At 40.8% G+C, this 7,265-nt stretch overlaps 1 pseudogene; it reads right to left on the reverse strand.

Annotated features, from left to right (window-relative positions):
- Window positions 1-5,003: 5,003 nt before the first annotated feature.
- On the reverse strand, window positions 5,004-6,722 carry LOC130594420 (uncharacterized; annotated as a pseudogene).
- Between the last annotated feature and the right edge of the window lie 543 nt (window positions 6,723-7,265).

Here is a 7,265-nt window from a genome sequence, read left to right on the forward strand (position 1 = left end):
TAATCTTTTGTCCCAAGGTAAATTTCCAGGACTCTTCAATATTCATGACAACTGCTGCCACAGCTCTTAGGCATCCAGGCCATCCTTTGCTCACTTCATTCAGCTGTTTTGAAAAACACAGCACTGCCCTCTTACAGGGTCCTAGTTTCTGAGTAAGGACCACCAAAGCTATTCCCTGTTCTTCATAGGAATATAGCCAAAAGGATTTAGTCACATCCGGAAGTCAGAGCTGCAGCTCTCATTAGCTCTGCTTTTAAATTTCTAAAGCCCTCCTCTGCTGAATCAGTCCATTCCAAAGAGAGAGGGATTTCTTTTAACAGTTCATATAGGGGTCTTACCAGAACACCATAACCATGCATCCGAAGTCTGCATCATCCAGTTATTTCCAGGATCGTCTGGAGATCCTTGATGGTTGACAGTCGTGGAGTTTGACAAATGGCTTCTTTTCTAGCAGTTCCAAGTTCTCTCTGTCCTCCTGTTATTTCATACCCTAGGTAGTAAACTCTAGTTTCGATTAGTTGGGCCTTTTGTCTGGTTACCCAATAACCATTCAGTCCCAGAAAATTCAGTAAACCCACCATTTACTGGACACATTCTTCCTTTTTGTTTCTGTAGCAATTAATAGGTCATCCACATATTGTAAGAGTCCCCGTCTGAGTGAGTAGTTTCCATGATCCTAGTTCCAGTGCTAACTGATTTCAAAAAATCATTGGACTGTTTTAAACCCCTTAGGTAATACTGTCCAAGTGAATTGGGTTTTCCTTACTGTGTCAGGATGTTCCCATTCAAAAGCAAATAAATTCTGCTTTCCTTTGGCCAATGGTAAGCAAAAGAAAGAGTCCTTTAAATCCAAGACGGCAAACCATTTCTGATTCAATTTAGTCAATAAGGTATACTGAGTAGCTATTAGTAAATATCCACAACAAATTTGTTGATTCCTGAGATCTTGAACCAATCTGCAACTTTTCTTTACTGGCAAGATAGGAGTATTATATTCCTATTCACTTTCCATTAATAATTTATTTTTTAAAGTCAATGATTTTTTAACTCCTTTTCCTGCAATTTTAGGGGATAGTTTTATTCTAATTGGGCAAGCCCCCCCCCCCCCCCCCTTTTTATTTCTACTTAAACAGGCAAAGCATTTTTCGCCTTGCCTGGAACTTCAGATGCCCATACTCCCAGATATACCTGGATTAAGGATTTCTTCTATTTCATAGAGGTCCTCCTGTTTGCTTTTCTGTTGAATGAAAGGTAAACTCAAAACTGCAATTAATTGATTTTTAACTCTTAATTCCATTTTGCCTTCTTTAAATGTTGCTTCTTGCCCTAATAAAGAGTTCGGATAATTTAGGATGCATAAAATTTTTATGCATTCCTATTTGTTTTTCCAATTTGTACTTTAAGGGTTTCAAAAAGAATGCCTCTTTTTTCCATTATTTTTCTTTTTTTTTTTTTATTTTTCTTTTCCTTGGTGGCTAGTAGCTCCCACATCTGTAACAAATTCTTTTCCCTCTGATTTAACGCCAAATAAGTTGCTCCTGTATCCACTAAAATTCCACTTTATTCCCTCTAGTCCCTAGTTTTAATTTAACCAGTGGATCTGCTAGGGTAGATTCCCCAGGTCCCTTGTCAGTCTAGTTCCAATTCAGCCACTGGAGCCACCTCATGGCACTCTCCCCCCCAGGGGAGTCTCACTTCCAACATCCAAAACTCCCCACAGCACACACACACACACACCGATTCGGTCCCATAGGAGAAGAACCCACTCCCCCTCCACCCGACATCCCTCCACCTCTGCCTCCCCAGCACTCATCCCACGCTCAAACACAGGAGCTGCCTGAGCTCCCCTCCTTTCCCCTTTGGTTTTCCTTAACTTTAATCATCTTTCCCCAGTATCACAATCTGAACATCTCTCCAGCTTAGCTTTGAGGAGTTTTTGTTGTTTTTTTTCTGTCCTTTTCCAAAGCCAAAATTAAGGGATCTGTCAGAGCTATATTAATTTTGCCTTCCATCTGTCACTTGGGGCGGTTTCTTAAAGTGAAAAACATATCTGCATACATTACTTCATCCCATTTTCCTTGCCCCCTCAAAAACAGCATTAATTGTAACAATGTATCATAGTCCAAAGTTTCATTTTTAGGCTATTTTTCCGGATCTTCCAAAGTATATAAAGGCCATTATTGGTTACCATATTTTATCAACATTTTCTCATTTACCAAGCCCCCAGGAAACCCAGTTCTTTCCAGTATGCCAAAATGCACTCTAAAGGACTCTTTTTTAAGATCTCTCCACTCTGCTGGTTTCCTAGTATCAGTCTCGCATTCACACACACACATGGGATCCCACAGACACACTCCACACAGTTACAGCACACTCGAGACAGAGAATAACATTGTATCAAACTAAGAATTAACAGATATAAAAGTCTGTCACCAACACCAAAATCACAAGAACATTAACGTCTGTTACCAAAATCACAAGAACAAAATCTTACTTCACTTGAAACAAAGACAACAATTAATAATGCATTTATAACAGTCTGTTACCAATACCAAAATCACAAGGCCAAAATCATAAGTATAACAAGCCACAACATAAGTCATATACCGGTAAAACCAAAACCTTTTCTACAAGACGCCCACTGCGTCTTGCAGGACTCAAACCACAAGATGCCCTCTGCTTCTTGTGACTGTATACTGGTAAAACCAAAACCTTTTCTACAAGACAACCCACTGTGTCTTGTAGGACCCAAACCACAAGATGCCCCCTGCTTCTTGTGACTGTATACTGGTAAAACCAAACCCTTTTCTACAAGACAGCCCACTGTGTCTTGCAGGACCCAAACCACAAGATGCCCTCTGCTTCTTGTGATTGTATACCGGTAAGACCAAAATCTTTTCTACAAGACAATCCACTGTGTCTTGCAGGACCCAAACCACAAGATGCACCCTGCTTCTTGTGGGTGTATACCAAACGGACACTAGTAGCCGTGTATATGCCTTTACCCACGAGATTTCCTATCTCGATTTACGGAAGGCTTCCACACCATACGTAAGCTTACCAATCCAATTTACGAAACTGAGTAGCCCCCTGCATCTTAAAGAGTATATAAAAGAAAAGAATACCTTTTATGAGATGGTTCTGATGGGCGGATTGACTCCACAACTCGTTAAAGTTGCAAAGTAGGTATGCTTTTTATTCAGCGCTGAGACGCACGGGGATAATTCCTCAAAGTCATGCGTACCTCAGTGTTGTTTCCCCTCTACATTTATTCTCTAAAGTTATATATATTCATAAGGTTGCACAACACGCCTAGACATATTCATATCCTATCCCCGCTTCATATTATAATGAGCCAGAAGTCCTCTGCACCTGCGCAGTGCCCCCTCTGGTCATGGGCAGGGGTCTCAAGTTGAAGTAACTGAGTCTTCCTCCTGTGGGTAGGGGTCTTCAAGATGAAGTAAATGAGTCTTCCTCTTCTTGCACTTTTCACTTTCCGGTCTTCACATATGGCCTTAGGGTTTGGTCGTTATCCCAGCCATAAACCATCTGCTTCTCCCCCTTGTCGGTAGATTCAGGCGTCTGCTTTTCCTTATCAATAGCTGCTTATCAATAGGATCAAGTGCCTGCATTTCCTTATCAATAGCTGCTTATCAATAGGACCCGGTGCCTTTGTTCTGCTTAGCAGGCATTTACAACAGACAATACTTTTGTTTAAGCAAGCAAATTCCTCTAACCCCCTTGTACAACCCCCCTGTACAACCCCCCTGTTCATTGGTCAACTCTCTGCATCACTGTGATACCCCATCTCGCAACCTGGGTTAGAAGTTTTGCTAATTTCATAGTTTTGTGAGATGGCTAATTCCATCTTTGGGAGTAAGTAAATTAGAGAAGGCAATCATAAATATCTCAGGAACCATAGAGGAAATAGAAAGTAAAACCATTGATATAATCCAAGTGGAACAAGAATCAATGAAAGTTGCTGTTCCTGAAACAGATCTGGAGGAAATTTGGAAACAAACTAAGATATTTCAAGGATGATACCTCCTGGGGGTTTGAAGAAATATGGAAAAAGTTAACCTCATGGTTACCTAATCTCTCCTGGTTAAGGCAACTGGTTGCAGAAATACTAATATTAATTGTTTCAATATTGATTACTTGTCGTATAACAAAATTTTGTTTCTGGAATTCTAAACGAACTATGATAAATTATGAAGATTGGAAAAAGAAATGAAATTTAAGCAAGTAGAAACAGGAAACTATTTCAAAAAGACTCTAGATGGTAATGGTAGTATATAAAATGTTGCAAAAGAATTTGCAAAAAGACAGAAAAAGGAGGGATTTGAAACAAGGAGGCACAAAAGTACAAAATGTAATCGGTTCTAAGTAATGCTAAGTTTGATGGCTTTGTAATGGAAAATAACTGCTGTGCTTGAAGGTAGTTGACATAGTTTCAGGCCCTCAGTACAAAAGGTGTGAGAAAAGCAGAATAGAAGGACAGGACCTGGGGATGGGGAGTATCTGGGACTAGCAGATGTCCTGGGTGGGCACAGTTTAACTGATAAGTAGAAGGACAGGGTGATTGCTATGTCTGTAATGTTAATTAAGCTGGTTGGGAAAAGTAAACGACCCTGAAAGACCACCACATTTTTGTATGCATGCCGGAAAATTTTTGGAAAATGATGTAATATGCTCAGTGACCATATAAGGATGACCTGTATAGCAATTCGGGGACACAAGTTAGGAGGAGCTATCCCCCGTGTCTCCTGGCGCCGCAATAAAGAATACCTGCTTGTCAACTTGAAACTCTGTTGGCGAGTTTGTTCCTGGAGTTTTCTCCGAATCAGTCTCCAGGTCCTGTTTTTCTATCCTGTTTTTCTTACACTTTTTGTACTAAGGTCCTAAGGACCTAAATCTATGTCAGCTACCTTCAAGCACCTCAGTTATTTTCCATTACAAAGCCATCAAACTTAAGGTTACTTAGAACTGATTACATTTTGTACTTTTCTGCCTCCTTTTCTCAGTTAAAAATACTGGCCCCCAATACCACTAAGCTTTTTTCTCACTTAGTAAAATTTAATCTCCTCCAGACAGCGATACTCTCCAAACATATTCAGTTTTATTCTTTCGGAGTACGACTGAATTCCTTTTTAAGTTTAGCTAATTCTGCAGCAGCACACGGAACCTCTTTGGTGGTAATTTGTGGGAATTCATCCTCTCCATCTTCGTAAGTATCTTCAATTTTTCTCAAGGGTCAGAGAGAAACAGCAGGAACGTTTAATTTTTCTAACCTTAGTCTCACTTCTTCTAGGTCACTGCAGGGGTATTCAGTTGTTTTCTTAGACCATGGAGAGGTGCTTTTCTCTGCCAGGAGTTCCTTTCTCAGGGCTAATTGCAAGTAGTTAGCCTGTTTTTTCTCTTTGTCTAACTGTTCTTTTAAGTTAACTACCTGGTTCCGTAGGGATCGGACCAGGTCTTGTAAAGTTTGCATGAACTGAGATTCAGCCATTCGTTGTTGTTCTTCAGCCTCTACTGCAGCAGCCAAGCTGGCACCCAGCAGGGCACAGACAATCGATTTACACTTTCCGGGCCGGAGTTTTGCGTCCTTTTGTAGGGTGCTTACTCGGTCTATTATGCTTTGCAAAATATGCCAATTTTTCCTGGCCCATTCTACCCCCGGCAGAGAGGGGTGAGCCTTCTGTTTCTCTAAAAGACTATAAAACACACCTCTGCCCTGAGGGGTAGCTTCACTGCTGTTCTTTTCTTTTCATTCTTTTCTGAATGGGACAGTCCTCTCAGGAAAGCAGCATGTTTTGTTCCAACAAAATCCACCCCTTAAATTCCTTAGAGGTATGCTGATCCGGAGAAAACTCCAGGAACAAACTCGCCAGCAGTTTCATGTTGACAAGGAGGTATTCCTTATTGCGGCGCCAGGAGACACGGGAGATAGCTCCACCTAGCGTCAGGGATTAAGGGAATGAGTTTAGATTGTTATTTTCAATTTCCTGATCAGTCACCTTGTTGATGAACTCGACAATACATAATAGCTACTTCCTCAGGTAGCTGAAAAGCTTTTAGTAGTCGTAGAATTTCTGTAGCATGTTTAATCTGTTTCTCCTGTGTGTTCAAAGGTCCTCACTCTTTCCAGATGGAACGATGTGCAAACAGAATTTTCTTTCAAATCTGGTTAGCTTGAATATACAGTTTCATATAGTGGCCAAGCAGTCGTGTGTTAATAGTCTGTTGGGTGTTCCTGCAAAAGGATACTGGATTGACAACATTAGTGACCACAAAAAAAAACATAGAGATGACCAGTGGGCTTCTTTCTGTTTCAGGACTGCTGATACAACATGGGACACTAGTACAGTAATCTTTTGTCCCAAGGTAAATTTCCGGGCCTCTTCAACATTCATGATAACTGCTGCCACAGCTCTTAGGCATCCGGGCCATCCTTTGCTTGCTTCATTCAGCTGTTTTGAAAAATACACCGCTGTTCTCTTACAGGGTCCTAGTTTCTGAGTAAGGACCACCAAAGCTATTCCCTGTTCTTCATAGGAATATAGCCAAAAGGATTTAGTCACATCCGGAAGTCAGAGCTGCAGCTCTCATTAGCTCTGCTTTTAAATTTCTAAAGCCCTCCTCTGCTGAATCAGTCCATTCCAAAGAGAGAGGGATTTCTTTTAACAGTTCATATAGGGGTCTTACCGGAACACCATAACCATGCATCCGAAGTCTGCATTACCCAGTTATTTCCAGGATCGTCTGGAGATCCTTGATGGTTGACAGTCGTGGAGTTTGACAAATGGCTTCTTTTCTAGCAGTTCCAAGTTCTCTCTGTCCTCCTGTTATTTCATACCCTAGATAGGAAACTCAGGTTTCAATTAGTTGGGTCTTTTGTCTGGCTACCCAATAACCATTCAGTCCCAGAAAATTCAATAATCCCACCATTCACTGGACACATTCTTCCTTTGTTTCTGTGGTAATTCATAGGTCATACACATATTGTAAGAGTCCCCGTCTGAGTGGGTGGCCTTCATAATTCAAATTCTCGTGCTAACTGATTTCCAAAAATCATTGGACTGTTTTAAAACCCTTGAGGTAATACTGTCCAAGTGAATTGGGTTTTCCTTACTGTGTCAGGATGTTCCCATTCAAAAGCAAATAAATTCTGTTTTCCTTTGGCCAATGGTAAGCAAAAGAAAGAGTCCTTTAAATCCAAGACGGCAAACCATTTCTGATTCAATTTAGTCAATAAGGTATACGGA

This window comes from Pezoporus wallicus, unplaced genomic scaffold, assembly GCF_028554395.1.
Source record: "Pezoporus wallicus isolate ANWC-B61680 ecotype Strahan unplaced genomic scaffold, APGP_CSIRO_Pwel_v1 contig_13797, whole genome shotgun sequence".
NCBI lineage: Eukaryota > Metazoa > Chordata > Aves > Psittaciformes > Psittacidae > Pezoporus > Pezoporus wallicus.